Raw genomic sequence first — 19,778 nt, 5'->3', positions numbered from 1 at the left:
CAGAAAGCGCACTGGATTTTCCTGTCATTTCTACAATCCACCTGCAGAAGCCACTGACCTAGTTTCCCACATTATCTGCTATTTTAGCCTCCCCTATGAAATATGCCTGTGCCGCAGTCATTGTGCTGTTCTCTGAATATATATGTATACATCGGGAGCCCAGTACAAGCTGATGACATCGGTAATTACCTACCATTGAGTCGTTTCTATAATATTTATTAGAGGGTGTGAATATATTGCAGTTTATCCACATATAACATTTACACGTTTAGGCCTTGATGCAAAAGGTTTATTTGGCCGGAAGCTATACATTGGCATCAGTATTGGATCGATATATACTATACAGTAACCATCAGCGTTTGCCCCATGAAAAGTCCTCAATGATAAACTGATAAACTAATGGACTACAGATTATCAACAGAAATCAATAGACTGCCCATGTAATGCATGGACAAGTAAGACGCTCCACGGGGACAGACGTTTCTGCAGCAGCCTTCTATTCTCAGAATACAACAATACTGGTAATAGACTGTGTCAGCAATACGCGATATTCTGGCCTTGGCACTCATATAGAATGTACCAGGATTGGGACCACATAGACATTGGCACTCATATAGAATGTACCAGGAATGGGACCACATAGACATTGGCACTCATATAGAATGTACCAGAATTGGGACCACATAGACATTGGCACTCATATAGAATGTACCAGGAATGGGACCACATAGACATTGGCACTCATATAGAATGTACCAGGAATGGGACCACATAGACATTGGCACTCATATAGAATGTACCAGGATTGGGACCACATAGACATTGGCACTCATATAGAATGTACCAGGAATGGGACCACATAGACATTGGCACTCATATAGAATGTACCAGGATTGGGACCACATAGACATTGGCACTCATATAGAATATACCAGGATTGGGACCACAAAGACATTGGCACTCATATAGACAGTAATAGCAATAGGGCAAAACCTGGCATCTGAACTTATATAGACTGTACTAGCAATGGGGTCCACAGAGACATGGCACTTAAAGGTGGTAATAGCAATAGGGGTATACTCTGGCATTGACACTTATATAGAGAGTACTAGCAATGCCTTATACTCTGGGACTGGCACTTATATAGAGTATACTAGCAATACCTTATATTCCGGTCATCAGCACTCATAAACTGTATCCGCAATGGCTTTCACACAGGATTGGTGCTTATATTGTTCATACTAACACTGGTCCACTTGATGCCATTGGCACTGATATAGAGTATACTAGCAATACCTTATACTCTGGGCATCAGCAATGGCTTCCACACAGGATTGGTGCTTATATTGTTCATACTAACACTGGTCCACTTGATGCCATTGGCACTCATAAACTGGCATTCTAGCATTAGGGCACACACTGATATTGGCATTTGAATAGACTGTGCCAGTATAAGGGGACACACTGGCACTCAGCTACTGTAGGGATACACAATGGCATGGAAACTCATACAGACTACATTAGTACTGCTGTACATGGTGGCACTGGCACTCATATAAACTGTAAGTAACATTGGGCTACACGTTGGTATATGGATACTCTTATAACTGGTATACACAATGGCATTCATATAGATTCTTCTAACATTGGGCTACACTCTTATAATTGGGGTACCTGTTGACTCTGGCGTTCTGATAGAGTCTGCTCTGTACTAGCATTGGGGTTAAGCACTGGCACTCATATAGATTGTACTATTACTGGGGTAAGTAAGCAAACTCCTAACACTGGCATACATACTGCCGATAACTCTTAGATGGACTATATTAGCACTGGGGTTCATGTTGGCATTGACACTCATATAGATTGTACGAGCATTGGGGCTAAGCTTGGTATTGACACTCATATCATTAGTACTAGCATTGGTGCATGCATACTCTTAGCACTGGCATACATACTGGCGACAACTCTTACATGGACTATATTAGCACTGGGGTTCATGTTGGTATTGGCACTCATATATCTTATATTAGCATACTCTTAGCACTGGCACACATATTAACATGGGCACTCTCCATATAAACCTATATTGTCCTTGTCACTCACTTTGTGGACAATGTCTGGCGTAGGGCATTAACGCCTCGCACTGAGAGGGTGTAGCATCTGTGTTCATAGTCTTTTGTTCATATTCTATGAGACTGTGTGATTTACATTACAAGTACTCATACATCCATTCTTCACAAGTCCTTGGGAAAGCTTTTACATGCAGCGAACAAGCCAATAGACCACCCAACCCATGCCCCCATAATGCACATGGCGCAGCACTACGCTGAAAGCCATTACTGCTCTCTGGCCTATGGAAGGTATATACTCCTATAATGTGACTTACCCTTAGAGGCTGCAAGAATAATAATGGCTTCTGTAATGGAACACACATGGAATTCTTGGAAGAACCTGGCACTTACGGCCCACCTGTCCATACTTAGAGGGTCCTTGAAATTCCCAGTCTATGATAAGGAGCTCTGGCTGCTGTATATCTAGTCATGCACTGAGATGTGGTGCAGGAGGGGGAGTAACATCACAGTCCTGTCAGGATACCAGGAAAGCAGGATCTGGCAGGTAGCAGTGCGGCTTCTCACAGTCATATTTGCTATCAGTGAGGGATGGAGCTCTGTGATCAAACACTTCAGCTACACATTCTGCAATCCTACATGCAATAGGCTACAAGTGCAGGCCCCAGGAGAAGGCAGAGGTGGAGATAAGATAGTGATTCCTAGCAGAGCTTCAAAGCTTCTCTCCAGAGGCTCAAAGGAGGAGGCCGGAGTCCTCCCTCACAGCTAAATCACCTGCACCATTCTAGACAGGGTGGAGGAGGAAGGGGGCGGCTGGCCCAGGACCCTGCCACTACCCAGACAGCTCCATGCACAATTACAGCTTAACCTCTTAAGGCTTTTTTTATTATTGTTCCTTTAATAGTTTTTGTGTTTTTACATTTTTTAGTTGTGACTTCTTTTTTCATTTTACCAAAAGGATAAACTGATCACATGAACGGTAAGGCTATGTCACTATAAGGCTATGTTCACACAGCGCAAAATAAAAGCAAACTGTGTAAAACACAGTAGGTATAAAGCACGGCCATATTGGGAAAGGTTTACAGGATAGTTTTAGTCAGTGCACACATTGTAAATATATATATATATATATATATACAGTATATATATATATATATATATATATATATATATATATGTGTGTGTGTGTTTTATATACAAAAATATATATATATATATATATATATATATATATATATATATATATATTTACAGTATGTGCGCACAGGCTGATATTCTTTCATAGCCTTTAATATACCCCACTAACATCAAAACATGCCTGCTTATTGAACCACTTCGGATGGCAAGCTGCTCTCTCTCTCTCTCTATATATATATATGTTTTTGTTTTTTGTTCCCCCCCCCCCCCTTAAATTGGCAAGATCTGTATCACACCCCACACCACACATTAGTTGATAAATTTCCCCCTATGTTACAATGGCATCACTCTCTATGGCAATTAAATAATGGAGACTCTGGGGGAGATTTGTCAAACATGGTGTAAAGTGAAACTGGCTCAGTTGCCCCTAGCAACCAATCAGATTCCACCTTTCATTCCTCACAGACTCTATGGAAAATGAAAGGTGGAATCTGATTGGTTGCTAGGGGCAACTGAGCCAGTTTCACTTTACACCATGTTTGATAAATTTCCCCCAGATCTGTCATTATTTAGTCTATCTTTTTTATTTATTTAATCACTTAGTCCATCAATCAATCAGTAAGGGTGCCTTTACGCAGAGAGATTTATCTGACACTTTTTTGAATCCAAAGGGCCCTATTACACGGAACGATAATCGTCCTTATGCGGCCGATTATCGCTCCGTGTAACACAACGATCAACCGATGACAATGATCCCAAGGACAGTACCCAAGGCCAGGAACATACTATAAACAGAGAACAGGTCATAAAGGAAAGACTGAGATTTCTCTTCTTTTAAAATCCATTTCTGGTTTGGCTTCAAAAATCTGTCAGATAATCTTTCTGTGTAAAGGCACCCTTACTCAATAAACCAGCTAAACACATATCTATCTCATAATTTTACTGGAGCAAAAATGCAATACCAGTCACTCACAACCCATGGACGCTGTTTATGGAAGAAAATAGCCCTACGGTTCTTTTTCAACACAATTCTTCTAGGGGGCCCATACAAATAATGGTGCGTGTACACAGACAGATTTATCTGACAGATCTTTGAAGCCAAAACCAGGAACAGACTATAAACATGAATCAGGTCATAAAGGAAAGACTGAGATTTATCCTCTTTTCAAATCCATTCCTGGCTTTGGCTTCCAAAATCTGTCAGATAAATCTTTCTGTGTAAACGCACCCGATGGCTATGTTCACACTACGTAAAATGGCAACAACGGCTGTAGTTTTAGTGCAGCGGAACACAGCCTATTAAGCTATGGCATCCCGGCCGGAGCGTACACACATCGTACACGCTCCGGCTGTGATCCCATACGCCGCCGCAAACAACTGACATGTCAGTTTTCTGCGGCCGGAATTCAGTGAATTCCGGCCGCAGAAAGACCTGTCAGTTCACACAGTGAAGCGAGCAGCTCCGGCCGCTCGCTTTACTGTGGGCTATGGGAGGTTCTGATGCTGGCGCGCGCTGATGCGCCCGCATCAGAACCCTGCGGCCGAAAGATCATCCGGCCGGTACTCAAGTACCGGCCGGGATGATCCGGGCAGAGACCGGCCGTTCTCTATACATAGTGGGAACATAGCCCTAGGCAGATCTAAGGGCCTTGTTTAGGATGCGTTTACACAGACAGATTTATCTGACAAATTTGGAAGCCAAAGCCAGGAAGGGATTTAAAAAGAGGAGAAATCCCAGTCTTTCCTTTATGACCTATTCTCTGTTTATAGTCTGTTCCTGGCTTTGGCTTCAAAGATCTGTCAGATAAATCTCTCTGTGTAAACACTCCATTAGGCCCCTGTCTGCCAGAACAATGCACCCTGTGATCACTTTGTATGCTGAACGGAATAAGGTAAGAAAGACACCCCCCCCCCCTTCAGTTTACCTACTTGGTTGTCTTCTTTGATTACAGCATTAAAGGGGTAAATGACTGGGATCAGAGTTATCTCCAGTTGCTACTAATGGAAAATGTTAAAAGAAGTCTTTAGGACTAGAAAAATATAGCTGCTTTCTTGTAAAATCAGTGCTATACTTGTCCACATCTCAGTCTGTTGAGGTGAGTTGGGCTGCAGTACCTCACACAACCTGTGGACTGGTGTGGCGCTGTTTAGGGAAAAAAAATTATAATTGGATTTGCACCCAATGCATAAAATTGCCCATCTATTAGTAAATAATAAGTAAGAGCTGTTGCTTATTCAGTTGTGGAGGCCATATTTGCTAAAGGAAGTGCAGAAAACCTTTATCTATAAGCAACCATAGCTAGAAAACTGAGAAAAATATAACTAGAAATATGAGAATACTCCAGAGAATTCTATTTCCATAGTTCTGCCCTATCATTATTTTTGATATTTTTTTGTCTATTTTCTTCTTTATCACAACAATCCTTTACCAGAAGGAATAAAAGAAAATCTCCTCAGATAACATTCTCTGGAATCTGAACACAGGGATCTCTCTTACAGGTAAGAATGATGTAAGAAAGACGATCATTTTGCCGTGAGACGTCCTTTTTCTCCACTCCGCCTGACATCAATGCGCTGAGGTCTTAGCGGTAGAGATGAGATAAACAGCATTTAGAGCCGGAGCAGTCAAGTGAGATCTTCCTAAGATCGATATTCATACTGGGGGCTATGGACAGGTTATCCAGGCTTTCCTTAACTGCAATAACAAGAGAACTGAAGAAATTCATTGCATCGAGTTACATCCCAAGAGTCGAAAGTTGAGGTCACCACCAAGAATTGAAAATATATACTGTAGCTATTGTTCTTTTTGCTGTTACTATATGCTGTATGACGGCCCTTATAGAGCCAGTGTGCACCCAAAACCAGTCCATGGCCAACCCTTGTTTGTTATAAGCTATATCAGCATCACCAAACTGGCTGGACATAAGGCTCCGGAGAAATGTTATTGTATGTGGAAAGTGTATGACCTTGGACTGTTTCCTCATTTCGTTCCTCCCCTTTTCCCTTCACCACAGCCAGTTTGACTCATGACAAACCCATGCTGCCCACCAAGATCTGTTTCTGGCTATGTGCGTTCATCGTCAGCTAAAAACCTTGGCCAATACCCAAGCTTATCTCTGTCCTTTTGATTCCTTGCACTGGTATTTTTTGGTCCACTAGACCAGCCACCGCCTACATAGGGACCAGAGGTAGTGTCCTGTAGCACCGTGCCAAGAAGACCAGATCCTCATGGAGAAGGGTTTAAAGGAGAGAACTAGGGGTAGCTTAGACAACACCCTTAGGATGGCCGAATTTTAGCCTAACCTTAAAGCTTAAAAAAATCTGCATTCTGGAAAACTCCTTTGCGAGTCACGGTAACCTTCACTTTATGGTCGATAGCCTTAGATGCCTTAGGAATCCATATGTGGTCCTCCCTTACCACACCCCTGCAACCATTATTATTATTATATACTTTTTAATTTTCACAATTAGCAGCCCCCCTTAGTATATTCAGTGATCCATAGCAACAGTGGTTGCTCGGCAACAACTTGACTTCCTGTTTGAGTGTCTGCCATCTTAAGATGGCCGTACACCTTCAATAACTGTCTGTGTTCTCTACAGGGAGGGGTAATCTTCAGCCAAACTGCTCTGATGGTGGAAGGAGTCTGTCTGTAAAATTACATCACACCCCACACCTATCTCCCCCGAAATAATCTTTCCGTGGAGTCTCATGAGATCCCCATATACTGTTAGCGGTGGGTTTGGCTGACATACGTACAAAGGGGAGCATTTATTAAGACTGGCGTACTGGTCTTAAATAAAGCCGAGCTCCCAATTACCCTCCCGGATTTACTAAGAGGTGTGTGCCTCCTAGTAAAGTCGGCAGGACCTGCGAAGGAAAGCAAGGTTTGCACAGAAATCTATGTGGTGACCAGGGGTTGCTAGGTGGTGTTGTATAGTTGGGCAAGATGGTGGTGTACCCCTGAGGGTACGAGTTGCTCCAGAGCAGGTGTAGATTTCTTCCATAGTTCATGCCTGTTCCCTCCCGCCTTACCGCACCCACCTGCCCGACCATCAGAGGATCAGGGCTTATGGCTCACGAACTCCATGGAAAAGGTAAAAATCTGCGACGTTTCAATTACGTACGGCAGGGGCGCATCTTTTTTAAATGTCGAGGGGACCTTTAGGTTGGGTTGTCCCAGGAAGGCTGCATAGTTGACTCTGTTTGCTACCACAGACTTGTTTAAGGATCCCCAACCTAGCAGCAGGAAGTATGAGTAGGTTATAGAAATAACATGGTACTGGGAAGAAAAAAAAAAAACAAGCAAGACGAGGAAAAAAAGAGCAAGAACACTAAAAGATTATAAGTTGTATATCTCGGGGGAGATATTGTGTAGTAAACAAGACGTAGGATGTAATGTAGATTAGTGAAAGCCAAGGTATCGGAATGGGTGAGGAGTGATTTTTCAGTACAGCATTTTTATATGAGTTCAGTCTCCCGGGGGGTTATGATTGTTTTTTTTTAGGTCACCGGGTCCATTAAAGTGGTAAGTAAGTGACCTTGAAGTGTTGTTTATAAAAGGATCGTCCCATGGTAAAATGTAATAAGTGCAAGGCTTTTTTTTTGCTGTAGGCCATGGGGTCTGGTCAAGCGGCGGACGTCTAAGCAAGATGCTATTAGGTTTAGATTTATAACTTAATCTTTGGAGTATTACAAGAAGCCGGCTAGGAGATGGCCCGGTGTGGGCGAAAAAATGACAATGTAGACATAACATAAAATTATATCCAGGCATGGAGACTCTGAAGAGAAACGTAGAAGTTTGCCCATCGAGAAGAGTCTACACACATCATATTTAGGTTAGGATTTCTGTCAGTATTTTGGTCCTGATTTGTAACCAAAAAAAGAAGAATTATATTGACAAGATTTGCACAGTTAGGCTATGTTCAGACATTGTTGATTCCAGTCGGCTGTCAATAAGACAATTGTCTTTTGTTAATGACGAGCGCAAATCATGATCATGATTGGACGCAAAATCCTGATGTGTAAACCCACTCCAAACAGTCTTTTGGCTGAAAAAATATTGACCAAAAGACTGATAGAAAATCTATGTATGAACATAGCCCAAAGTAGTAAAGCAGGGATGGGGAACCTTCGGCCCTCCAGCTGTTGCAAAACCACAATTCCCATCATGCCTGGACAGCCAAAGCGAAGTGGTAAAGTAACCCAGTAACCCAACCCTGTGGTAAAGTAACCCAGTAGAAAGTTTAATAAAAGTTTTAAAGATATAAAAAAATACAAAAATATGGTAAGTTCAAAAATCACTCATTGGTCATATAAAATAAATAAACAAACAATTGGTAAGCATAAAAGACCAAAATTTCAAATATATCTAAAAAGATATACCAAAAATATTGAATAAAAAAGTCATTTGCACCCCATAATAGTATAAAAAATGACAACTGACCGGTTGTTCATGCCCAGGGCCAGTGCTCCTAAATCTGCCACGCTGTGATCTCTTCCGGCATGGGGCGGTATTCTCTCCGGGTTTCTTCTATAAGGTATCAAGTATTAAATCACCCTTACAAAGTTCTGCACTGGGATTATCTGAAGAGTATTATCCACGAGCGAGAGGCTGTGATTGTCAAGTGTATACAAGTATTCAAGTCTAAAGTATTCTAAGTACCCAGCTCAAGGGATTCAGTATTTCCTATATTGTCTGCACTATATTGATTCAAGAGACTATTGATTGTCCTGCACCTTTACCAACTTCAGTAAACTGTTTCCTGCTAAACTGCTGGAGTTGCGATCCCAGGAATATGCGGCTAGGATATTCCAGGGAATCTATCTGGAATTCCCTAGAATATTCTGGCCGCATATTCCTGGCCGGATTGCAACTATGCACCCGGGATCACAGGCATCACGATCGAGGGCAGATGCCATCAGACCAAAAGTCCGACAGGCCGCGCATCTCTAGTTACCACAAGCCTGCTCAGCCAATCAGTGACTGACTGAGATGGGACAGCGCCGCCGCCAGTGATTGCCTGAGCAGGCTGTGACTCTTGTCTGCGGAGTGACAGCTCACTTAGCCAATCACGGCCGCCGCTGCCCCGTTTCAGTCAGTAATTGGCTAAGCAGGCTGGAGGCGGCATAGAAAAGGACATCGGAGACACAGAACACACTGAAGACACAGAACGGGAGTGTAAACAAGTATTGCACCCAAAACAGCTAAACAATGGTTTAGCTGTTGTAGTGTGGTCCATTAAAGGGGTTGTCCAGAGAAAATCTTTTTCTTTCAAATCAACTGGTTTTAGAAAGTTATATAAATTTGTAATTTACTTCTATCAAAAAATCTCAAGTCTTCCCATACTTATGAGCTGCTGTATGTCCTGCAGGAAATGTTGTTTTATTTTCAGTCTGACACAGTGCTCTCTGCTGAAAGAGCAGAAAAGGTTTTCTATGGGGATTCATAGAAAACCGAGACAGAGTTCCTGTCTCGGCCAGAGATGTCAGCAGAGAGCACTGTGTCAGACTGAAAATAAAACAACACTTCCTACATGACATACAGTAGCTAATAAGTATAGGAAGACTTGAGATTTTTTTTTAAATAAAAGTAAATTACAAATCTATATATCTTTCTGATATCAATCGATGTGAATAAAAAAAAAAAAGATTTTCGCTGGACAACCCCTTTAAGGTTCAGTTTGAAAGGTTGCAAATTTTATGCCACAAATTCGCAAACCTGGTAAACAAAGTTTTGAAAAATTTACTCATCTTTAGTTGTAAGTGATTAGAAAAACAGAAGCTTCCCTTTATTTTTTGACATAGGAATTATGGGTTAATAATTTTGAGTGGAGTGACTATAAAGAGTGTCTCTCTCTCTGGAGGACCCATTACGTCCATGTGTTCCAAGGACAGTCCATTAATTTCAATAGGCACTGTGTAATACCTCACTTCCCCTGTGGTGGTGCTGAAATGAAAAACGTACTAATAGATTCCTCCGTAGACCACAAATCCCAGCAATGGGACATCTTGTCATCAGTTTATCCTGCCCCCTGAAGTGAGTGACCCTTTGAGTCAGTCATGATTTATAAAGAGTAACCTGCGCAGTATCTGGGAGAGGTCACAGCTGTGGTGCCGCTCATCCATGTATTTATTGCATGTGATGAATGGGCAGAGTGGGTAATATCCTACAGCTGCAGGTATGTCCTAAATTTTGGAGGTATAGTCGATATTTTTGTCTTTACAGCTATAAATTTCCCGTCCTCTCAGCGCTAATGAGCACCAAGCACTGACAAGAAGCGTACATTGTTCTCTGGAACGCGATAAGGAGAAACTCAGACCCCGGAACAACACGGATGTTTAATGTTGCTATGAAATTTTCTTGTTATTTATTGGTTAAAGGGACAATAACCCCCAGTGCTATTGTTCCATGTTATCATATACCTACATACATATATCTGCCGCTTCTTCTTCAAAAATCTCACTTGTATAAGATACCAACATTTACTGACCCTTTAAACCCCCATATTTTGAGATTTTAACATTGAAATATCCCTGTCGCAGATCCTTTGTTATATAACTGTGAAGCTGTTTAACTTGTTTAAACTTTCTTTTCCCTATATGTACTTTAGGTATTCCCCAACTTACATATGAATCCCACTTACAAAGAGAGGCTCTGTGACCCCCAGACCAAGGCTGTCGCTAATTTACAACCTTAGGCTATATTCACACAACGTGAACACCCGGCCCCCGGCTGGATAACGGAACGGCCGGTCTCAGCCCGGATCATCCCGGCCGGCCACGGAGCTCTGATGCGGGCCGCACGCTTCATTGTGTGCAGTGGGGAATTCGGATGCGAGCGCACAGGATGATCATCAGTAACACCGGCCGTTCTGTGATCCGTCCGAGTCACAAAACGGCCGGTGTTTTACTATGTGTGAACATGGCCTAATTGTGGGGTGTGACTTATGTCATAGGAACTTGACCCCTTAGTGGTCTAAGGGGCCTAACACTATGCGGGAGATTAATGAAGGCTGTGGCTGGAGTTTACACCAGCGAGAGGGCGCAAACTCACCTGTTCTCCCTGGTGTACGACCCTGAATCAGAGAGAAACCCCCCAGGGAGGAAACCTCTAGGGAACCATGGCTGCACTATTTCCTTTCCCTTGGGCTTAAAGGATTAATGCCAAAGCTGATTTTGTCATCGCATATGGTACCATGCACAAACAGATAATATTTACAACAATGCATGCATTATTACACTTGCAGAGTATAATAATCAGTTGTTCAGTAAAAACTAAAGAAAAAAAGGGGGAGGACAGGAGAGAAGTGTTTTTCTCCAGATCTTCTTGTGAGAGAGAGGAAGGGAGAGACAAGACAGGAAGTTATGTCTGTTCCAAAACCCCACCCTCCTCATAGCAATACACTAGGCATATACTCCTCCCTCTTAAAGCAGAGTGTATATAAGTGTATACCATTATACAGTAAAGACTGTGGGGGCTGTAGGTCCCCTACTCCCAAGGTCATATACCCCTTTTCTTAGGGCTCCAGGGGAGTCTTTATAGAACGATAAAAGTTCTCGTTCCGCTACAATACGGTAATTGTACAATTTCTAGGACCATAGCAGAGACAACATTGATTTTCCAGTTAGAATTTCACGGCGTTATTGATGAAATGGGTCTGTGGTCCGAAATAAATTGTCAAGGAAAAACAATACGCTAAGAAAGAGCAGAAGTTTCCTCCTCCACAGTTGTGTGGGCAGTTTTAATTTCATCAATCTATCCATCACTACTAGAGGGTGGAATAGAAATGGAGTGTAAGTAAGCGGCCTTCTGCAAACCAATCTGTTCCAATTGCTCATCTGTTATGGAAGAAGCCAAAAATCTCAGGTATTTGGCGCTCATGTGACAATTACAGAGAAGGTAATTTCGCCAGGAGAGCGCGGTTTATGTTCTGTTATGGGAGCGCCCAGCAGTTTAACAATTGTTCGACAGATCAGAACATTGCGGAACGAGGTGAAAAGGCCATTGTGCGGTAAGTTGTGCGCCGTCCAGCCCATCTACCAGAGGGAGCTTCTAGAAAGAAGGCATGCATATGGCTGCAGCATACTGTATACAAAAGACTTGCGTCTCTCTCATTTCTTTTTTATATCCACCCTCCCATGCCACACTTACTCAAATGTTTACAAGAAAGTTCATCCTCCTTCTATTATCAGTGTTAGGCTATGTTCACACACAGTATTTCCCTCTGTATTTTTTTCAAATGCCCAATATTTGTTGTTAAATGACGTCCGTCCAATAAAAATAGCCATCATTATTTCAGCAGTTATATTCTTGTATATAGGAATAGTATTATAGTAGTTATATTCTAGTATTATAGTTATTATAGTAGTTATATTCTTGTATATAGGAGCAGTATTATAGTAGTTATATTCTTGTATATAGGAGCAGTATTATAGTAGTTATATTCTTGTATATAGGAGCAGTATTATAGTAGTTATATTCTTGTACATAGGGGGCAGTATTATAGTAGTTATATTCTTGTATATAGGGGCAGTACTATAGTAGTTATACGAACTGGAGAGAGTGGAACGGCTGCACATCCCATCTATGGCTGATACTAATGCCGCTAGGCCTATATTAAAAATCAACACCAGAGTGTCTGTATATGAATTGATCAAGCCATATTGCCCCGTGTACCAGCGCGCAGGTCCTCTGGTCCACACGGGTCCCTACGCTAACTCCACACCGTGTCGGTCAGCGACCGCCAACCCCGCAAAGCGTGCACATGCAGGGAAGGGAGGCCATGGAACGGCCCTGCAACCCCAATGTCACAGGACCAGACCCAAAAAGCCCCACCAAAACCCAGCCAGCACCACCGGCGGGGAAGGCTGCCCCCAAACGACACAAGTATGGATATGGTATTACACTTACCATTGCTGCTATCACAGAATGGGGAAGACATAGGGTCCAGACATGTGAGCACAGACATATCCTGCTAATTTTGGTCATGTGGGTTTTATATGGTTCCATGGCCTCCCTTCCCTGCACGTGCACGCATTGCGGGGTTGGCGGTCGCTGACCGACACGGTGTGGAGTTAGCGTAGGGACCCGTGTGGACCAGAGGACCTGCGCGGTGGTACACGGGGCAATATGGCTTGATCAATTCATATACAGACACTCTGGTGTTGATTTTTAATATAGGCCTAGCGGCATTAGTATCAGCCATGGATGGGATGTGCAGCCGTTCCTTTCTCTCCAGTTCGTGTTTTACAATTCTCCCTCTCTGAACAGCTAGCACTCCTTTATAAGACCCACATGACCAAAATTAGCAGGATATGCCTGTGCTCACATGTCTGGACCCTATGTCTTCCCCATTCTGTGAGAGCAGCAATGGTAAGTGTAATACCATATCCATACTTGTGTCGTTTGGGGGCAGCCTTCCCCGCCGGTGGTGCTGGCTGGGTTTTGGTGGGGCTTTTTGGGTCTGGTCCTGTGACATTGGGGTTGCAGGGCCGTTCCATGGCCTCCCTTCCCTGCACGTGCACGCTTTGCGGGGTTGGCGGTCGCTGACCGACACGGTGTGGAGTTAGCGTAGGGACCCGTGTGGACCAGAGGACCTGCGCGGTGGTACACGGGGCAATATGGCTTGATCAATTCATATACAGACACTCTGGTGTTGATTTTTAATATAGGCCTAGCGGCATTAGTATCAGCCATAGATGGGATGTGCAGCCGTTCCATTCTCTCCAGTTCGTGTTTTACTATAGTAGTTATATTCTTGTACATAGGAGGCAGTATTATAGTAATTATATTCTTGTACATAGGAGCAGTATTATAGTAGTTATATTCTTGTATATAGGGACAATATTACAGCAGTTTTCTAGTACATCTTAGACACTTTTATAGTAGTTATATCCTAGTACACAGAGGCAGTATTTATAAATGATTATTACTACCATTATTTCATTGTGATGACTATGTATGAGCTGGGATATTGCATTTCACACTGCAGAACACACAGTATAAGAACTGTCTGCCTCCATCCTCCTCACTATCTCTCCATCATCCACTCTCCATCACAAGTGACAGGTGCAGAACATGTGACTCTCTGATGTGACACTGATTTATGTGTCTCAGTCGGGTTCCTGATACGATCACTCACCAAATTCGTTTACAAGCGACAAACAAGACAAAAGTAGATTTGTTTAGAGTTTTGTTTTGGCTTATTTTCTGGGATTTGCAGTATCATTCATGACCACATGGGGAGAGGAGGTACAAATATGAATTATGAGGCCTTCTCAGCAGTTGGTTTATGGACCCCTATATCTGCAGGGTTAATTCGGCACTGCTGTCTTAGGGCTGAGTTCACACAGGGACAGAAGTGGGTAGAGATGCAGTATGTATAATTTTACATTAGTGATATGGGACACTAAACAGAACATGCTGCATTTGTATTTATACCACATTGTCTCCAGTGAGCTCCCCCTAGTGGTGGGTGCTGGGTGTAAAAAAATTTAAAATTAAAATTAAAAATTTTGTTAAAGTAAATACCTTGGGGGAGATTTATCAATCATGGTGTAAAGTGAAACTGGCCCAGTTGCCCCTAGCAACCAATCAGATTCCACCTTTCATTTTTTAAAGAGTCTGTGAGGAATGAAAGGAGGAATCTGATTGGTTGCTAGGGGCAACTGAGCCAGTTTCACTTTACACCATGTTTGATAAATCTCCCCCCTTATGTATTTGTCAGCAAATCTATGTAAAACTACTTATTCCTTTGTTAGGGTGATGGCCAACTACTTCTTTTGACAAATTCAACTCTGCTACATCTGGATTACCAGGGAATGCTGCATTTTCAATGGACGTTGATAAAATCTTACAGTGAAGCAGAACGCTTTTTCAACCTCACCTTAATTTAATTAAATTGGGCGAAAATAAGTCAATGGCGCATCATCTAACGGTGAGCGGCGCCCGCACGTCCTGTAAAACTTCGAGGCTTTCTTAGGGAATTTCGACAGACTGCATTCCCTTTTATGTGAGGGGATGAATGCTTTGTGTCATTCTGAAAGGACGCTAGCGAACACCGTCACCCGATCCCCTTCAATAGCGCAGCTTTATTTATCAGATAATCTCAGACGAGACGATAAAAGAGCTTAGTACATTAATGAAATCTTTACACAATAAACAGCGCTGGTAGTAAATTGTCCTTTGTAGACAAAGGTAAAATATATGCAGTGCATGGATGATGTAGTGGAGCTGAGTTTGCCACCATGTGGCACAGTTTAAGATATCTGGATGTGTTAGCTTAAGGTAAATCTACAGCAACCAAACTATGAAATAGTAAAGTCAGCTCTGTTACATCTTTAGGCTATGTTCACACTACGTAAGTCTCCGGACAGAGCGCGTTCCGTGAATAAGCGGCCGGAGATTTGCATAGTTTGCGTACAATGGAAAGTATACGATGTACGGCTGCACAGTTCACACTACGTACGAACTTACGCCCGGATCATATGCGGCGCCGTAAAAAATTAACCAGACCATTGTTTGAGGACGAAAATGCTGTAACTTACGCCCGTAGCGTAACATGCGGTCCCGTACGTAGTGGTGATTTCTTCATTTTTGCAGCTTTTTGTGCCGATCCAAAAGGTTCTGTGGGGTGTCCGGGGCTAGCCGAAGATTTCCAAGTAAAAGACCGCTGTCAGATCGCTACGTAGGGCGCTCGGGAAGTGTAAGTAGACTACGGGTGTAAGTTAGCGGTCCGTACGTAGCCGGCCGCAACTTGCGTAAATTCCCGGCCGGAGTTTAACACGTATATGTCCGCCCGCGAAAATATGCGGCCGGACATATACGTAGTGTGAACATAGCCTTAAAAATTATTTATGTCCATATATACACGTGTAGCAGAGATGAGCTTGTCAAGCTTATCACATGTTGATATGTTATCCGTAGAACTATAGTACATTTACATCAGGGATAGGAAACCTTCGGCCCTCCAGCTGTAGCTACAATTCTCATCATACCTGGACAACCATAGCTAAAGCTTTAGCTGTCCAGGCATGATGGGAATTGTAGTTTTGCAACAGCAATGTATTGAATCAATGCAAAGTCAATGCAAAGACAGATGTCCAATGCGGACAATGTTTCGAATAACGGATGTTTTTAACGTTTACGTCAAAATAATGAGCATGGTCCTTATTTTCGGACGTCTTTTGCAAACGGCGGACGTTTTTTATTAGTAGTTCACACACAGTTTTTCTTTTGTCACCGTTCTTTCTCCGTTTTTACTATTAAATTCAATGGACTTTTCAATTAAGCCGCAGGCAAAAGGAAAGTAGTAACCTCAAACTACAATTATGTACCAACAGCTGTCACCGCACTAAGGGGAGGCCAGGCTGCTAAATGACGTCCGTTATTTTAAACTCAAAATGACGGACGTAACTTTAAGAGATGAAAAAAAGGTTCTGTGAACATAGCCTATAGGTCAATACGTCATCCAAAGGACTGTAGGTAAATGTTCAGCAAAGAAACAATTACACAACAATTTAATATCTATATGCACAAATGTAGTAGAGCTGACTTGTCACACAGCACATATCTTCATTTATATCTTGTTATACCATTAGGTCTGCAGTTACAACTAACAACAAAGTCAGCCCTGCTACATCTGAAGAATCATAATTTATGTCTATATGTGCACATGTAGCTGAGCGGCAATTTTCATCTTCTCTTGTTAATTTATAAGGTATGCGACATGACAACCTGAGCTCTGCTACCTCATGATTAGGGGTATGGCATACTACGGGGGCGTATGTAACCTTTCCCGAACCCCAAAAAAAACCACCCCCTCCCCTTTACCTAGAATCAACGACACAACACCTGCTTAAAGTTGGATATTTAACGGCCACAGCAGCCTTTTATTGAAATTAAATAACAGTAAATATATATATAACAATCCCATATATATGACAACCACCCCCAAACATAACCAGCATATCACCCCAGTATACCTAAACAGGGAGGTCATGGATGGCCCATCAGCAGTGTAACATTAGATCCCCCCCGTCGCACCGCGCCGACTCGGGGCTGGCAAATCTGCCCACACTGCTTCCACCGATTCTTAAGGAATCACCGAGCACACCACTTAAGCGGTAACCCACCATCCAGGTCCCCGACCTCCTTAAGATATAAAGGAGAGGGGGTTACCACCTTTTAACTAAAACTTCCAACACCTCCTCACACCGTGCCATCCACGACCACCCCTCCGCCAGCTGCTGCGACAAGTAGTATAACAAACAGCCAACCCCCACCGGCCAAAAAAAAAAACAAGGGCGGGCGGGCGCTTCCAGGTCCGGACACAGGAGCAAGTGGGTAAGCCCCTCCCCCTTTCCCCTTATAACTGACCCCCCAAATCACGCCTACCCACTCCCAAAACTCTCCCCCGATTGGCCTACCCCCGTATCCCTGGTTACCTACTCCCTGTCCCGTGCTCCCCGCGTGTACCTTTCCTCATGTGTGAACTATTAACCCCCTGCTGCCCACCCCTTCATGTACGGGCTGCTGCTATGCTATGCCCGCTTTCGCCCTCCCTCTCTGTCCACTCTTCTAAAGTTGCATCAATTTTTATTTACCTGTTTCTTAATCCCATCTGGGGCTTATCACCCAACTTTCCTATAGTCCTGAATGTCAAATCTTTCTATGCAGATACATAGGTGCTGGTGCTATACTGAGTATAGGAGTATAGCTGTGAGTGTGATACCTGTCGGACCCATGCTTACATTTTTAACCCATGAATCGCTGCCTGCTAGTTGATACTAGGTATTGTCAGGTCGCCATATGAATCCTGTCACTTCCCTACAGGACTTAGAACAATTTTCCTTCCGCGTACAATCCTGTAATGTGATTTCCATAATTTGTGAGCACAGGACAGATAGCCAATTGACATCCAGTCGAGAGCCCTTTTGCAATTTTATTCAATTTCTGCGGCAAGGGATATGGCGGCTCCTCACCTAGCGTTAAGTGATTGGCTTTCTACCTTCATTACATACGTGTCAGTCACTCCCATATGGAGGGCTCATACTGTTCTGTAATGGGAAGTTTAACAATTCCATGGAAACATCTTGTCAGAGACGAGAGACAAAGCGAGTAACCGTATAGTGGGGGAAGGGAAAAGAGAAGCATGGTGGGAGTTTAACTCTTCCTTTAGTGGATTAAAGAAAGGGGTGGAAGGAAGTAATAAAGGAATAATGGAATATTGCTACCAATAAAGGAATAGACTGCTACCATACAGTGTCTAAGTAATATCGCCATATGGTGCAAACAAAATATTGCCATATATGGCCTACAATGCAGTATTGCACAGTGTCAAATAAGAGTACTGTACATTGTTTATATAACGATAACTTATATAATACTGCCATATAGTTCCTACAATGCATCATTTGAGTGTCAAATCAGAGTATATGTATCGCTTTCATAACACCACCATATAGTGTCTAGATAGTATTAAATAGTACGATGGGGAAAAAAAAGAATATTGTACACTGCGTACATTGCACTAACATACATATAGTTTCTATAAAAAACTGCTATGTAGTGTCTACAAAATACTGCCATATAGTGCACCATTATACAGAATCAAATGAGCGTATAGTACATTGTTTACATAACACTACCATAAAGCGTCCATATAATATTCCAAATGGGGCTTCCATAATACTGTCATAATACATAATAACATATACTTTCAAAATAATGCCACCAAACAGTGCCATACAGTACAGCATACACATCATATACTACTTTTATAAAACTGCTATATAGAGTCTACATAATACTACCATACTACGCCTGTGTTATGGTGTCAAGAGTACTGTACATGGCTTACATAACACTATCGTATAGTGCCCACATAATATTACAGTAAAGTACCTACAGTGCCCCATCATACAGTGCCAGTAGTATTGTATACCGTAGACATACAGTAACTGCTGTTATGCTGCACAGTGCCAAAATAACAGTGCTTTACATAGCCTTATAGTGTCTTCAATGCACTTAGTCATACAGTGTTTTACAAAATGCTGGCATGTAGTGCCAGATTTAGAGCACGTGTGTGTGTGTGTGTGTGTGTGTGTGTGTGTGTGTGTGTGTGTGTTTTTTTAAATCTTTTTTTAAAGAAATAAAGGATATTGATGTTCTGATAACATTGACATATTTAACCTAAATAATACCAGCAAACAGTGGCAACTATAAATAGCATACATACTCTCTACATAATATAAGTGGTATAGCTACCATGGAGGCAGACCACGCAACTGCTACCGGGCCCGTGCAGCAGCAGAGGTGTGGTCTGCCTCCACGGTACACCGTGGTACTGCGCTGGGTCATGTGAATATGGCGGTGGGTGTGTGTGTGTGTACAGTATTCATGGGGTCCCATACAGTTTCTATCTATGAGGCTCTGTGAATCCTAGGTATGCTCCTGCATACTACTGCCATATAGTGCCTAGTGCCTGTAATGCATCATTTTACATCGATGATTACATGTTCACCGGTAAGGCTAGGTTCACATCACAATTTTGCAATCCGTCTCACTGTAT

The 19,778-nt window shown here is 42.6% G+C and overlaps 1 protein-coding gene and 1 long non-coding RNA gene across 8 annotated transcripts in view; one reads left to right on the top strand and one right to left on the bottom strand.

The window, feature by feature from the left end:
* TENM4 (teneurin transmembrane protein 4) overlaps positions 1-19,778 on the bottom strand; it is an 890,102-nt gene that overhangs the window by 655,500 nt on the left and 214,824 nt on the right. The window lies entirely within an intron of this gene.
* Positions 2,973-19,778, top strand: part of LOC138793445 (uncharacterized) — a 62,563-nt gene continuing 45,757 nt past the window's right edge. The window contains exons 1-3 of one of the 2 annotated variants that reach the window (XR_011363269.1): positions 2,973-3,048; positions 5,639-5,705; positions 14,968-15,053. This is a non-coding gene — a long non-coding RNA (uncharacterized lncRNA). Of the gene's footprint in view, positions 3,049-5,638; positions 5,706-14,967; positions 15,054-19,778 lie in introns of those variants that run through there. The other variant, XR_011363268.1, reaches the window with a different exon arrangement.

This window comes from Dendropsophus ebraccatus, chromosome 5, assembly GCF_027789765.1.
Source record: "Dendropsophus ebraccatus isolate aDenEbr1 chromosome 5, aDenEbr1.pat, whole genome shotgun sequence".
NCBI classification, from domain to species: Eukaryota; Metazoa; Chordata; class Amphibia; order Anura; family Hylidae; genus Dendropsophus; species Dendropsophus ebraccatus.
The sequence above is the reverse complement of the archived record's forward strand: the minus strand, read 5'-3'. Positions and strand labels throughout refer to the sequence as shown.